Source organism: Sus scrofa, chromosome 9, assembly GCF_054392235.1.
Source record: "Sus scrofa isolate SSC_HxYL_T2T_F1_AM1 chromosome 9, Sscrofa_HxYL_maternal_Yorkshire_Landrace_v2.0, whole genome shotgun sequence".
Taxonomy (NCBI): domain Eukaryota; kingdom Metazoa; phylum Chordata; class Mammalia; order Artiodactyla; family Suidae; genus Sus; species Sus scrofa.
Window position 1 is genome coordinate 122,985,605 of NC_139391.1, and position 16,322 is coordinate 123,001,926.

General features: G+C 39.6%; 1 protein-coding gene and 1 pseudogene across 2 annotated transcripts in view; one reads left to right on the forward strand and one right to left on the reverse strand.

Moving 5' to 3' along the window:
* Positions 1-16,322, forward strand: part of PAPPA2 (pappalysin 2) — a 522,663-nt gene that overhangs the window by 70,789 nt on the left and 435,552 nt on the right. The window lies entirely within an intron of this gene.
* Positions 1,779-13,439, reverse strand: LOC100521210 (small ribosomal subunit protein eS4-like; annotated as a pseudogene).

A 16,322-nucleotide genomic window follows, 5' to 3' on the forward strand; every position in this document is an offset into this window, starting at 1 on the left:
AAAAGTTAACATAAAACAGACACAGAGATATTTATCTTAAGTAAAGGTGGGACCCAGGGGACTCAAGGTCTCAGGGACCAAGAGCCCTGCCTCAAGAAACCACACTGCTTTTATTGTGCTCTTGAGGATTACGTCAAGTGAAAAGGGGGTTGTAGGTGCAGGATATAGGGGTTTTTTTATTATTATTTTAAAAGTCACTTAGCTGGTAGATGGTTAAACTTTTACTCTAAACTTTAGGCATTTAAGAATCATTAACATTTGGAGTTCCCGTCGTGGCGCAGTGGTTAACGAATCCGACTGGGAACCATGAGGTTGCGGGTTCGGTCCCTGCCCTTGCTCAGTGGGTTAACGATCCGGCGCTGCCGTGAGCTGTGGTGTAGGTTGCAGACGCAGCTCGGATCCCGCGTTGCTGTGGCTCTGGTGTAGGCCAGTGGCTACAGCTCCAATTCGACCCCTAGCCTGGGAACCTCCATATGCTGCGGAAGCGGCCCAAGAAATAGCAACAATAACAGCAACAACAACAACAACAACAAAAGACAAAAAGACAAAAAAAAGAATCATTAGCATTTGAGTTAGCTATCTATGCATAGCATTTCAGAGAATCCTCGCTGTGCTTCCGCAAATGGCATGCCTATTTGCGGCAACCCTGTTTGCACCTTGGTTCTCTTTGCTAATGTATATTCTGCTAATGACCACTCATAAACCACTTGGCCATGAGGTTCCTCTTTCTCTTATTCTTTAGGGGACATATCATGCTTGTGCAAATGGCGTGCCAATCTGCACAGGTCCGGCTGCCTAGACCAATGTATTATGTCCTTATTCAGCTGACCCCGCGAATAACCCATGCCTTTAGGTCTTTGTTCTTAAGCTTAAGTCCTTTATCATCACTGGGACTGTTTCTCAAGCACGAAGACAGGACAAAGTAAGGAAGGATAAGATGGAGTTTTCAGCAAAGAGGCTAAGAAAATATTATAAAAACATATCTCACAACATAACAGGTAGTGTGAATTTAAGTCAGTGGATAATCTCCTTGATATCATAAGATTATTCTTTCTTAATGTGTATGTCTGTTTGTTAAAGTAGTTTCACACATTGACTGGTAAGGAAAAGGGCTGGGGAGAGATGTATTTTGGGGGCTAGAAATTCTGTTGCACTTCGTATCACACTGTAGTTTGTTTTTTCCTATGTCGAAGGCTGATTTCAAGCACTGCTTTTATCCCTTGGAGGCTGGGTGGAAGATACCAGGAAGTACACGTTCTGGACTTGAGTTGAATTTATTTCCCCTCAAATGAGAGATTAGGCTCTTTGAACTGTCAATGCATATGCAGGAATTAAGGAAAACAAGTGGAAAATTACAAATACTGCAAGCAGATTGTTTTGAACCTGAGGGGAATTTGTAAACCCTATTGCTATTTCATGTTAATAAAATGCTTTTTGCCAGCATGCTAAAGAGCTAAAATATTTTTTTACCAAGTGCTAAAGTGATCTGCTAAAGAAGATCACTTATGTTCGTTATTTTGTATTTAAATGAATTTAAAATGATTTTATCCTGAAAATGACCACTATCTGTTTTATTTGTTTTATTGGTCACAAACTAAAATTGGAGTCTTTATTTTAGATGCTTGGGGTTGGTCAATATAATGTACACAGTGCAAAGGTCACAAAATCATTTGAATGATTTTGTTATTAAATATTTACTTATTAAATGGTTTGTGCTGTCCTTATTTTTGCTTTTTAATGATGCAATATTATGTTCAATTAAATACAAGGGCCCTTCCAATCACGTAGCCTAGAGAGAGATCATTTCACTCACTGCTCTGTTTGGCTGCCGATCTCTTATATCAACAGTGGTGTCGCAGATCCCCTTTTTCAGGGGGAAGAGTTGTCTGTGGTTTGTTGCTTTTGCCAATACTTTTTTGGAGAGCCAGGTGAAAAAGCTGTTGCCTTTGGCATCTTTCATACAAACCATATCTAAAGAACCAGGCGTTCTGTCTCTGTTGGTGATCACACCAATTTTCCCCAGGTTACCACCTCTGGTCACCATGTAGACGTTACCAGTGTTAAACTTGACGAAATGGGTCATCCTGTTAGTCTGCACATCAGTCCAAATGGTGTCATCCACCTTGATTAGGGGATCAGGGTACTAGTTGGTGGGAGCATCAAGGATGACCAGATGAGGCAGTCCTTTGTGCCCATGAAGATCTTTTTCACTTTGTACAGCTTGTACTTATTTTGCTCATGTGTAATACAGCAAACGTAGTGACCCTTCGTGTCGAGGAAGAGATGCAAGTTCTCTCTGGTCTTGTCAAGGCTGATGACATCTGTTAAAACCAGCAGGGTAAGTCATACCTGTTGGGATCTTGCCATCAACCTTAATGAACTCTTGCATGCGGGTCTTCTTTACTTTATCTCCTGTTCAAGCATACTTAAGTCTGTTTTTAGAACATGATGAGGTGGAGCTCCCTTATGGTGCAGTGAGTTAAGGATCTGATGTTGTCACTGCAATGGCCCGGGTTGCTGCTGTGGTGTCAGTTCAATCCCTGGCCCAGGAACTTCTGTGTGCCAAAAAGTTAAAAAGAAAAAAGAAAGAAAATGATGAGGGGGAGACATTCTCTCAGGCTTGTGGGTACAGGTAGACAGATGAGGAGCAAACATATTGGTCATTTTATCAGCATCCAATGCTTTGGAGCTGTGACATGCTTCAGATGCTTCTTGGGATGATGAGCCATGGCTGTGCTAGACATGAAAAGGGCCTTCTTCAGTTCTCTTTAGCTTGCTTAAACTTTCTTTGAGGTCAGCTTCCTTCTTAAATCTCCTTTGTTTTCTTAAAGTGGTAAAAAGAGAAAAAAAATAATTTCTGATCGTCAAGATCCTTTCAAAATGGCAAATTCAAGGCTATCAGTGTCTTGGGAGTTCCTATGGTGGCTCAGTGGTAATGAACCTGACTGCTCTCCATGAGGATGTGTGTTTGATTCGTGGCCTTGCTCAGTGGGTTAAGGATCTAGCATTGCTGTAACGATGCTGTAGTCCAGCAGCTGCTGCTCCAGTTTGACCCCTAGCCTGGGAACTTCCATATGCCTTGGGTATGGCTCTAAAATAAAAAAATAGAAAAAAAGAGACTCCCAGTGTCTCAAAGTACAACCAGAAAAACAAGTGTAATGTAATCCCTCAAATTTTATTGCTTCATTCATCCTTTTGTTCATAATTTGATCAATTTTTGTTTTGTTGAGTACCGTCTACAGACTAGGATGTTTGTCAGGCTGTGGATAAAATGTGGTCTCTTGGAACTTCTGTGCCATTCATAAGCAATGCTGTGTGATAGCTGCCATCCTGGAGATATGCACGAGAGTTACCTGGAACCCTTGTGGGGGTCACCCTTCCTAGATGAGAAAATTTGGGTGGTTTCTGGAGGAAGTGGCACATGAGCTGTAAGATAAATAGGAGCAAACCATAGAAAGAGCAGGGAGTTCCAGAGGTGACATTATATGCTTGGGAGCAGCTGGCCGAACTGAGTGAAAACTTAGAGAGTGACACGTGTACAGTGGAATAAGAGTTCTGTGAAGCAAGGGGGAAGGCTAGGATAGAACTTTGCATGCCACACTAATTTGGCAGTCTCCTGAAAGCACTCCTCAAACCTTTAAAGGGTTTTAACCATTGAATTGGGGTGATCAGATCTGTATTTTGAATGACAGTGCCAGTAGTGGGAGTGTGGCAAATAGATTGAGGTTGCGGTGCAAGAAACATAGTCTGGGATCAAGTTAGAAACCATTACCGTAATCCAGGCAAGAAGTGATGAGGTCCTGAACCAGATTGTTAACTAGTTCCCAAAGACATAAAAACAAATTTCTTACACAATCCTGGCCTAGAGGCTTTAAACAGTTATTTAGAGGAAAGCAGGTCATATCTGTTTATAGGCAGGGCTTGTTCATTTTTTTCTTTCTCATTAAAAAAATTTTTTGAGCAATTTGAGCCATATGATATTTTAGACCTTCCTAAGAAAAAACAATAGAAAAGCAGATACTAAATCATCCTTGCTTACACATAGTCTATTCCCTTTTCAGGCAGTCCTATGCAGATAATTAGAATCAAACCCATAAATTTTAATGGCAACATATGTTCTGTCACCTGCCAATCTATTTTCAAGTGTATATAGGTATGACTATGCCACAATGAACGAATGGACTGGACAAATCAAAGTTATTTGATCTGGTTCTATGATTTATAATTTTAAAATCAACATGAAGAAAAAAATAGTAGGCATCAGACATCCGTCTATGCTTGTACCAGGTCAGACACTGAAATTCTATCCAAGTTGCAAGTTTCCATGGTAAACAGGGCAAGATTTGCCAACACTTCATAGGTTTCCAAAAAGCATCTGTGTCCCCCCTTGGGAGAACTTTGTAACTGGAAAAGAAAATCTTCACGGATGAAATCTCCAGAAAAATAAAGTCACAGACGGTATCTCTGCAGGAGGCCTTTAGCCAGATGTCTCATCAACAAGTATGGTACTGGCAGTGATCCATCCTATGGTAGAGATGGTAAAATGCTCCCACCAAAACTTGTTTTTATTTGCTCACAGCTTCCTATAAAAAAAATCTGATTTTGAGTTGAAAATTTTCACGTTTCATCTCAGTCCAATGGTGAGTTAAAAAAAAAAAATATATATATATATTTTGGAAAGCTGAATTAAAGTCAAGTGAAATTTGTAAATTTAAGTCATTTGTGGAACCATGTGTACACAAAGATCTCACTGGGTCACACAAAAAAATTTCATTTTCCTTTCCTTGTGACTTCTGGAAGACTAACTCCTTTTGGCTCTTTCTTTTGAAATGATTTAACCCTGTCTCAGTTACAAGGGCAGGAAACCAACCTTTTTTTTTTTTTTTTCAATTTACTCAAACAGTTTTTGCCTTAGAAGAACTAATAAAATAAGATTTTACATATTAAGTCCACTAGTAGTTAAAAAAATTTAGAATGTCCCCACATACATTTGATAGAAAAAAAATTTACAAGCATTCCCATTGTGGCTCAGTGGGTTAAGAACCCGACATAGTGTCTGTGAGGATGCAGGTTAGATCCTGGCCTCACTCACTGGGTTAAAGATCTGGCATTGCCATGGCTGTGGCGTAGGCCTGCAGCTGTAGCTCCGATTTGACCCCTAGCCTGGGAACTTCCATATGTCGCAGGTGTGGTGGTAAAAAGAAAAAAGGAAAAAAAAAATTACAAATAATGAGTGTAATTCAATTACATTTCAACAACTGTACCAAATACCAGGCACTAAGTGCGTGTTCAGTGTTTGAGGTATATATAAAGCTGAATAAGGCAGCTGTCCTAGAAATGTATTATTTGGTAGTGGAGCTAAAGATGAGAGTAATAAAAATGACAATAGCCTAAGGCAGAATACAATAAGAGTTAAAGCAGAGGTATCAGCAACATAATGGGGACCACAGGAATGGCGAAGGTAATGTGAACCGGAGGATGGGACTGGTTTCTTCTGGTTTTGAAGGATGGAAAGTGGCAGGGATCAGTGCACTGGGAAGGACATTTCAGAGTCCGAGATCACTGAGAGTGCACCAGCTGAGGGAGAGATGGCTGGGGAGTTGCATATAACAGAAGAAAGAGTAGAAAATCAAGTTGGGAAAAATTTAAAAGTTAGGCTCAGTGTTTCCCAATGGGTTGGCCACTGGTTTTGGGGAGTGGATGGTTCTTTGTTTTAGGGGGTGCGTATGCCTGGTCCCAGCCTTCTAAAAGCCAGCAGTGCTCCATGGCATTTTGACCATTGAAAAGAATCCCCAGACAGTTTCAAACACACCCTGGGGGAGGCATTATCACCTCTGCAGAAAATGACTGAAGGTGACTTGGATTTCAAGTGTGGGGACGATTCTTAGTTCTGTAGGTGAAGAAGGTCTCCTCAAACGGTTCTGGCCAGAGCAAGGGTACGGATAGACTTGGGGTTCAGGACAGTGACTTCTGGAGATGGCATTAGAGAAGGGAAAAATTGGGCTAATGAATTCAGCCTAGTTCAGTAGTCTAGAGAAGAGTCAATGTGGACTTAATTTCATCATTTTCATGCCTGAAAACATTAATAGTCATTATTACTATTATTAATTTTAGCTGTTTCGTTTGCCTCTGATACTCCATAGTACTGCATCACAGAACTCTTTGTGCTGTAGCTGCTTTCTTGTTTTTTTTTTTCTTTCTCCAAATTAAAATCATATGGTAAATTCAGTGTTACAAAAACAAGATTTTTAGAGGGTGATCATAACACCCTTTCTACAACACACTTTCTAATTATAGAATAAACATGTGGGGTGTGGAAAGCTCTATTTAAAAAACAAGACAAAAAGAATGCTGTTTCTCTGGTTCATTTTAATAATGTTTGGATTCTTTCACTTCTTGAGTGTTTTTTCCTTTCCTTTCCTTCTCTCTCTCTCTTTTTTTTTTTTTTTTTTAAAGAAAGGCTCTGTTGACAGTAGATTAAATAGTTTTGAATCCCAGATGTCAGTGCAGCAGAAACTCAAAGTGGACAGGCAGATGGAGTCTTTCAGAAGCACCACTAATTGCCAAAACAGAAGGCGGTGCCCCAGGCAAGGGAAGGCAAGTGGGTAGTGTCCCTCCTCAGATGTGTGCAGGAAACCCTGGAGGCTGGTGCTAAGGGCAGAGAGCTAGACTGTCTCCCTGAGCACCAGTCCGCAGGTCTTGAAAGGGCATTCTGACTCAGCACAGCAGCTGGGCTCGCATCTTGTGATGTGTCCTTCTTTCCCAGCTGCTGAAATATTGCTGCCTTCTGCTTTTCCCAAGGAACTTGGGAAGGAACTATACTGACAGAAGGTCAACCACAGATACATTATGCTTAATTTTCTTTTCTCTAAAAAACCTCTTCAAGAAACTTTCAGGTGTTTTTTGCATTTGACACAAAATGGGATTTCAAGCCCATTAAGCAACTGAAAACTGGTACCACATCTATGCAGGGACCCAAGGGCTTGCAACCCCAAATTTGACTCTGATCCTAGTCATTAGTGAGACTTTCATTCTCCAGACCTCATCTGAACTTTCAGCTAGGTTCCTGTGAAAGGACTCTAAAATGGGCTTGGGCCCCGACTTAGATTTTCTAGGGTTCTATTCCCTTCAGTTTCTCTAGTGCAAAATTATTTAATTTTGCTCTTTATTGAAGAATATATTTAAAAATAATGATTACAATGTTTTTGACTTTCCTGGTACATTATATGTTATAAAGCATTTACACATATATTAACCCATTAAATATTCTGAAGCCTAGAGTTTTTAGGGACTTACCCAAGGTCACAGAATAGAAAATCCAGAACTCAAGTCCAGGTCTTTTGACTCTGAGCTCATGCTGTTCCCTCTCCAGTTTGCTGTTATTCAGTTACCAGCACTTTGATCTCCTGAACCGATGATGAGAAGGGCCAGAAATTCTGAGCAATAAGATACCCCAGTTCCGCCCTAGAGTCTGCTGCTTTCCCTTGGCAGTTTCCAGCACTGTCTTTTAGAAATTGCTATTGATGGCAGCAACTTTCGTGGCTCATGGCCCTCAGTGATAGATGCCACTGGCCCCAGCTCCTGGTGACCATTCCTTCCTATACTGTGGCATGCAGTGACTCCCAGCGGCATTTTCTGCTGGCTGCAGTAACTCCCAGTTGCTCGTCAACAGCTTTTGAAAGGTATTCTGGGTCATTCCAGAATTTCTGGCTTCCTGACATAGCTCCTTGGCAAGCAGACAGCACAGTGTCACAACCTCAGCGCCACCTCTATGGGCAGATCATAGCTGTAGTACTCCACAGCTTTTTGTGGAACTTCTTCCAGTAAGCCCCCCAAAAGTGATTTAGAGGAAGCAAGCCTCTGTAAGAGCCTGTAATTTCACACTGCTAGCTTTGTCTTCTTTAAGAAGTCACGGGTTGCCCATAAAATTTCTCTCTCTTGCTCCATCTTTCCTTACTGTGTTTTTATGTGAAATGCGCTCTAGGAACTGCCTGAGGTATCTCCAAACTCTCAAGCCCTCATGATTTTCTAACAGTGATCCTGGGTTATGTAGAAACTCAAAATCCGTCTCCATAACCTCTTAGCAGTAACAGTAAGGTAAGGTTTATTTGAGGCTTGCCACATGCTAAGACCGTTTCTAAGTGCTTTCTATTAACTCGTAAAATCTTCATAACATGTCCCTGAGGAAAGTCCTATTATAAGCTCCCTTTAAAAAAACTAGGAAAAGGAAACTTATGAAGTTAAAAAAAAAAATTACTGAGGAGATAGTGGATGGGAGATCTGCCTTCTGTTATTTTCTGAACACCAGAAGTTTCTAGTGGATAAGAAGTTTATATCATGTTAAAAATTTCAATGCATCTTTTATTTTTGCAGAATGCTGCATTTCCCCTGAGGGCACACGTCTTTATGCCTCATGTGGTCTGGGCAGAACCAAGACTTCTGTGGCAGATGCTTCTCTTCTCACCTAAGGGCCATTCCTGGTTCTTCCTTGCCAAAGCCCCTGATTTTGTTCAGATGGCAATGTGTTGTGGATCCCTAAGGGACTGGATATCCACATTGACCTCATTTAACCACAGTGATTTCATTCTTCTCTGCATGTGTGCTGTAGGGGCCGTTTTGGATGAGTTGGGGGAATCTTTGGGAGTGCTTCTAGACAAGATACTCCTCTTTGAGTGAATATAGAACCACACAAGGAGAAAGCCCCTTTGCTCTCATTCTTCCCTTTCTGCTTTGGATAAAGTTGAGTGAGAAAATGATATCTGGGGCTCAGGAAGTTTGTTGCCATTACATTACAAGCCTGAGGACAGAAAGCAGTATGCTGTGCCTGGCAAAATGTCATAATAAAAAGAAGCCTGGGTCTTTTTCAAAGACATGGAGCCTCCAAATTAACCCTGGGACCTCTTCTGAATTTCTCATGAACTTAACAATAAATGTCCTTTTATTTATGCCAACACTCCTTAAAATGTGCAAAATATGTGCCACTCCAAACTGTTTATTACTGTTCTGTAAAGAAATAAGAACAGAAATTGAGAAGAAGGCTTTAGATACTTTGATAGTACATTGTTTGACATTGACATTAAACCAGTGATACTAGGCTTGTTGAGCAAGGTACTGACCAGCCCAAGATGGATTGGAAATTAAATCGACAACAATGCCATAGATAATTTAGTTGATAATTCATTTGACTTCTTTCTTACTGTGAGCAAAGAGTATTCCTAACCTAAAGACCTTTAAGAATAAAAGAAGTTTGTGCTCACATGACTGATATGTTCTCGAATTTAAAGATTTATGTCACATGGTGGAGACCTAGAAACAACAGCTTAGAGGCTATCTTAATAAGTGACCTAAAATGTGTCTTTCTCTTGAGTCTGATTCTTCTGCGGTTGTCACACTTTGAGAGAAAACCAAACCACTTGAGGTGGCATAGACTGGTCTCTTATTAAATATAGCAAATGTGAAGTTGGCAACATTCATCTCAGGGCTCGATCATGTGGTCCTTCCAGGGTCCTGCCTCATCCCCCACCAGACAGGCTGTCATTCTTCTCCTTCTCTCCTCTATTCTTGTTTTTGCCCTTAGCCTGACACCACATAATCTTCGTTTGTCAAAATTTTTATTTTTTGTTGAAGTATAGTTGATTTACAGTATTACATTAATTTCAGGTACAGTGATTCAGTATTTTTACAGATTATATTCCCTTTAAAGTTATAAGATAATGACTGTAATATCCTGTGCTATTGCTATATATCCTTAACAATAAAATACTATGTATTTTATACATAGTAGCTTGTAGCTCTTAATCCTCATTTGCTTCTTCCCTCATCCTTTGTAGCCACTAGTTTGTTTTCTTTGCCTGTAAGTCTTATCTGTTTTGCATATATATTCATTTGTATTAGTCTCATTTATTTATTTTTTAGTTTTATAATTTAAAATTTTTATATACGATTTTAAAGGCTACTTTCCATTTACACTTATTACAAAATGTTGACTATATTCCCCATGTTATGTAATACAGCCTTGAACCTATCTTAATCCAATAGTTTGTACCTCCCACTCCCCTGCCCCTGTAGTCTGCAACCTGCCCTTCCCCATAACTACTAGTTTGTTCCTGTTGACTCTCTGAGTCTGCTTCTTTTTTGTTTTATTCACTAGTTTTTGCATTTTTTAGATTCCGTATGTAAGTGATATCATACAGTATGTGTCTTTCTCTATCTGACTTATTTCACTAAGGATGATATTCTCTTGGTCTGTCCATGTTGCTACAAATGGCAGAATTTCATTGTTTTTTTTAAAGCTAATATTCCATTGTCTGTCTTTCTTTCTATCTATCTATCCATCCATCCATCCCACATTCTTTATACATTCATCTGTTGATAGGCATCTTGTCTATTTTAAGTCGTGCTGCTTTGAACATTGGGGTGCATGTATCTTTTTGACTTTTTTTTTTTTTTTTTGGTCTTTTTGCTATTTCTTGGGCCGCTCCTGTGGCATATGGAGGTTCCCAGGCTAGGGGTCGAATCGGAGCTGTAGCCGCCAGCCTACGCCAGAGCCACAGCAACGCAGGATCCGAGCCGCGTCTGCAACCTACACCACAGCTCACGGCAACGCCAGATGGTTAACCCACTGAGCAAGGGCAGGGACCGAACCTGCAACCTCATGGTTCCTAGTCGGATTTGTTAACCACTGCGCCACGACGGGAACTCCTGACTTAGAGTATTTTAAGGCTTTAGCAAATAAATTCCCATAAAGCCACTTAAAACTTTGTGATGTCAGGAAAATCACTAACCTCTCTGAATATCAATTTTCTTATCTATAAAATGAGAATAACATGACAACCCATTATATTAATAATAATAGTAATAATACCTAGCATTTATTATGTGCTTACTGTGTGCTTGGTATAATTTTAAGCCCTTTATAGGTATTACCACATTTAATTCTCTAACCAAATTTATGATGTCTGTGCCACAGTTTGCCTCCATTACACAGATGAGGACTGTGGCAAGGCTATAGAGCCATGGTTTGAACACTGATGTGATCACTAGAGCCATTCTGCTTGACTCCTATGCTGTAGCTCCTTAGTGTAAATGCACAAAATTGTTACTGTCACCTGATGAAAAAATTTGGATAAAAAATAGCTTATCTCGTGATTTTGTCTGTGTGAACCCCCTTTACCGTAATGGCATATTCATATGATTAAATGTGTAGAAATGAGCCATTTTGGAGGATCAAAAAGAAAAAAAAAAAAAAGAATCAGCTGGAACATCTGACTTCTGGTTGGTTTCCTATTCTGAAGTTTACTAAAAGTAAACTTAATTATAGTGTTGATCTTGGTAGATTAGAGCGTGTGAATAGTGTGGAGTATTTTGCCAACTGGACCAACCCTTTTCAGGTTGATCCCTCAGCAGCCAGAGGCAGTGGAAAGATCTATTTCATTCCTTGGTAATCAGCCTGTTTGATGGAAGGCAGGGCTAAGTCCGGGAAACATACAAGAGTTGGCCTCCAAGGCTGGCTCTTTTACCTGGATAAGCAACATTGGGCAAGTTGCTTAACCCTTTCAAGTGTTGGCTTTCTTTGCAGTGAGGCTCAGTTGAAATAATAAAGATAAGTTGCCTGTCAAAAGTAAAGCCTTGTGAACATATTTTTACCTTTTCTATTTATATCAGTGCCTAGTCCCTGATATTGATGCTGTGGTATATTTGGAAGCAGTAGCATGCTTCACTGAAAATTCCCCTGTCCCTGAGAGGAGTGATCTGAGTTCCAGTCCTTCTCCTTATCCAACCTGCAGCAGTGATGTTTTCTTAAATGAAAATGAGGGATGAGTGTAGGGGAGGGTTTCCAAATGCTCTCTGGGACTCTACACCATTTCATCATCAAAAGTACTGAGATATTTTCAGGTATTAACAGAAATTACGACTGTTGCATCTCCACTTAGCTGAAGCGTGTCTACAAAAGACACCGGAAACTATTCTTTTGACTCATAAAAGCAGATGGCACAGCAGTGGATCAAAAGCGTATCACACAGACACAGCTCAGATGTAGTCTCCCAATGGCAGGAGCTTGTGTGGGTGCTCAGAGGGCACCCCCAGTACCTCACTGGTATGGATGTGGCATGAGCACAGTGCCATGAAGAGATTTTCAAATCCCAGGATGCAACTGAGGTTGGCAAAATCGGCCCTGCTGAGAATATCAGAGCTACAAAAGTCAGTGAGGACAATGAGGAAACTGAGGTTCAGAAAGAATACGTAAATTGCCGGAGGCTGCACAGAAAATCAGCAGGGAGCAGGTTGGAACCCATCGCATCTAATTCCCAGGCTAGGGATCTCTCTATTGTCCTATGCAGCGTTATTTACAAAGATGAAGTTAATAAAATTATCCTGGGGAATTGCTCAAAGAAATCATTGCAAAATACCTCAAGAACACAAAGTCTTTGAAACACTCAGATGACTTATATGTTTTTTCACTCATCTAAGATGTGAATATTTTATCAATACCTTTTTTAACTGACATGTAATATGCTCACATAATTCTGTAACAGTCCCTGCATCACTGCTGAGAATTATATGTAATTGCAAAGAAAATATTATGATACCGAGCCGTTGAAACCTTCTCTTTGAAAGATTTCTTTTTGATGTTTTGTTTTATAGGCATCTGAAGCAACTCTCTGAAAGAAGTCCTTTATTTTGTGTAGAACATAATGTAGAGCCCCTACCCCAGATCCCCAGAAAGACATATATAGTGGCGAAAAAACGATGGCAAGGGGAATGGCTTGTGTAGACCTAGAAAGACCTGAGGGTCATGGTGTACTATTAGCCAAATATGAGTCTACAATTGTTTATTGTAAAAGAAAGTATTATACTTGAACATTTTAAACAGAGTAAGCTGTATTATAGCCAGAATTATAGTAATTTTCCTATTTTACTCAGTGTTGGTCAATCCTTTAATTTAGGATTAATTCTACTTTTTTACTTCTCTTCAAGTAAATTCAACCAATGGCAAAGGGACAGTAGAAGAGAAGAAGCTCAGTGATTAAAGTGTAAAGAAGAAGAGTTCCCTTGTGGCACAGTGGGTTAAGGATCTAGTGTTGTCACTGTAGGGACTCAGGTTGCTGCTGTGGTGTGGGTTCCATCCCTGGCCTGAAAACTTCTGCGTGCCAGGAGTGCAGCCAGAAAAAAAAGCATAAAGAAGAAAACCTTTTGGAATTCTGTTGTGGTGCAGCATGTTAAGGATCTGGTGTAGTCACTGCAGTGGCCTGTCCCCCCATTCTGATTCTCTGTGAATACTGTTCAGACTCCTATCTCAAGGTGACCTTGCTGGGACAGATTAGTGTGTAGTATCTCCAGGCCTCAGCTGGCCTGGGTGGGACTTACCCTGTGTCAAAGGTACCCAAGTGTAGTTCATGAAACTCAGCGGGTCCTTGTGTCTCTTTAAGGATCTTCATGTGTTCAAAACTATTCTCATAATAATATTAATGTTTTCTTTTTTTTTCATTCTCAATATTTTGTGAGTGGATAGTGGAGCTTTTCATTACTTCATAAAATGTTCAAAAGATTCACAGTGGAAGCAGATACAAAGATCTGTCTGTCCTTTGCTAAGCTGGACATTTAAGAATTTGCAAATACATAAAATGATGCTATTCTTTTCACTATTTTTAATGCTTTGGAAGATGTAAGTTTTGAAAAAAATGTTTTTGGTCAAAATATGTATGTTAATACTGTCATTTACAAATAAATGTTTTGAAATTCTCTTACAATTTCTAACATGGAAATTATCAATAGTTAAAACAAGTGAAATTACCTTAGGATCCTCAATTGTTTGTTTGTTTGTTTGTTTTTGAGTAAAGGACTCAAAAGTGACTCTGAGACCCAAAATTTTGAGGACGTCTGCTGTAGACTTTTATGCCTAATACTAATGGAGAAGACAGAGTTGTAAGAGATAGATAGATCTCAATAGGAAGAGAAATGGAAATTGAAAACCAGGCTCAAATTCATTTTTCAAATTGAGGGGACTAGCTAAAAAAGGAAAGTACTAAAGACAGCAGATAGAAAGTGGGAGGTTCTAGGTTGGTTAATAGGGGGTGGTGGTGGTAGAGAAGTGACACCTGTGATGCAGGAGATCTTTGAAAGGAAAGTTGGAGTCTCCAGGTATACTAGGGAGACCATGGCAGCACTTAACACACGCTGAGTCAGTCAGCCTGAACAGATGCTGTGGGTTAAATATTGACATTAGATCCTCCCCCTGAAAAATATCCATGACGACAGGAGTTTAAGTATTTCCCAGAGTTATGATGGGTTTAAACTGTATAACTTATCCCGATGACCAGTCACAGAGATGGGAGGATTAGAAACTTCAGGCCCTAATTTTGGCTATTTGAATAAAGTAAAAGTCTGGTTTTATTTCAATATACTAGAAGATTTCCAGTGGTGTTCAGTGCCTTAGGTATAATTTCTTCTTATACCAAGGGGCTAAAATGGGCCTCTTTACAGAGACTCTTTTAGCTGAAGGACTTTTCTTCTTCATTGAAATGTTTTCAAAGCAAGTGTAGCTATTACTTACTTTTGAACACTGGGCACACAAAAACCTTCTGAAAATGAATGGCTGGCTAGGAACTCCTTAATTGAAAGAAGAGTATATAAATGATTTAGGGCTTCACAGCTGCCAGAAGAAAATGCAGAACCTCTCTGGAGGTACACTTCTTCAACCTAGGGTGCACAAGATTTCCATAGATAAAGCCACAATGAAGATAAATTCACACTTCAAAATGGTAAAACAGCAGAGAAACAATTCTTTCCGAATGACAGTGCATCAATGAAGCGCATCATCAAGTGGAGACCATCAAATATGTATGCTTAAGTTGACATAAAGCATGAGATTCTGAAAAAGAATAGGCATGTTTAAAAATAATTAAATAAAACTTAGAAATGGAACCATGTAGACATCGAAATTAGTGAATAGGGTAAAAATGCTGGATAAGGCTAAAAAGAAAATTAGTATACTAGAAGATAAATCTGAAGAAATTACCAGGAAAGCCCTGAAAAAAGAAAATGTTGGAAAGTATGAGTCATCAAGAGCTCTTGAAGATACAAGGAGACGAAACATAGATCTATTAGGGGTTTCAGTAAGAAAGAATAAAGAGACTGGCAAGAGAGGTAAAATTCAAAGATAGAGCAGCTAAGAATTTTTTCAGGATTAATTAAAAACAAAAATCCTCAGACTCAGAAGCACAACAAATTCTTGGCAAAATAAGTAAATAAATCCACATATAACTCATATTAATGAAACTACAGAATATCAAAGACAAAAAGAATGTAATAAAAGCGGCTTTAGAAAAAAGGACAAGTTAGCAGCAAAGGAATGACAGTTTAACTAGCTGGAGATTTCTCACCATGCAATGATAGAAGTCAAAAGGACAGTGGGAAAATATCCTCAAAATGCTAAGGGAAAGTAAATATTAACCTAAATTCTAAAGCAAATTGCACTTTAGGAATAAAATCTTCTCTCCTCCAAAAACAGCATTTTCAGACAAAATAAGACTAAAAGAACTTAGCACAAAAGAACTCTGTGGAAGGAACTACTGAAAGATGTAATCCCAGAGAAAGAAAATTGTACTAAAAAGTGAAAGAAGGAGTGGTGAGCAAATGAGTTCTCTGTTTCCTCTTACTACTGCTGGATGTCCAGTGCCTTCCATAGGGTTAGGGGCAGGAACTGAGCGTGGAGATAAGGTAAGGAGACAGGTTTCTGTTGCTGTACATTTATTTTTGTGTATGTGTAACACATTTTTCCATAGTTGCTGTACTACAAGTAGAGATGAGGTTCCCATGTTGGCCCTTCAAAGCCTATTGAACTCAAGTGCTACTTATACATAAAACTGAGAGAGGAATACCTGAGTCCAGGAAGAATTAAGTAAAGAGACAGAGATTCCTAAATTACCAAGTCTAAAACCTTGCTGTGATGGCAGTGACAGTCATGGGGGTAGGAGCAGTGAGTACCTGAATATCAGGTTCCTACAGGAAATCCTAGATTCTTCCTCTGAAGAAATAGCCATTTTTCCCCTGGACTCTAATTAGACCTTGCCTTTTCTTTAGTGGTTACTGACAGTAAAAAGGGAAGAACAAGAACTTGGGGAGAAACATCATCAAAGGGGGCACGATTGCCAACAAGCCTTTGGATTTCACATAAAGGGTCCTTTTAAGCAAATACTTCTTTAAGCCTAAAGGCCTAGCTGAGTTGCCTGAGACACGCTTTAGTGCCCAGTCATTTTTTCTGGAAATAAATTCACCAGCAGACTGATGATGAGATGATTATGCAGAGATGCCAACCCCAG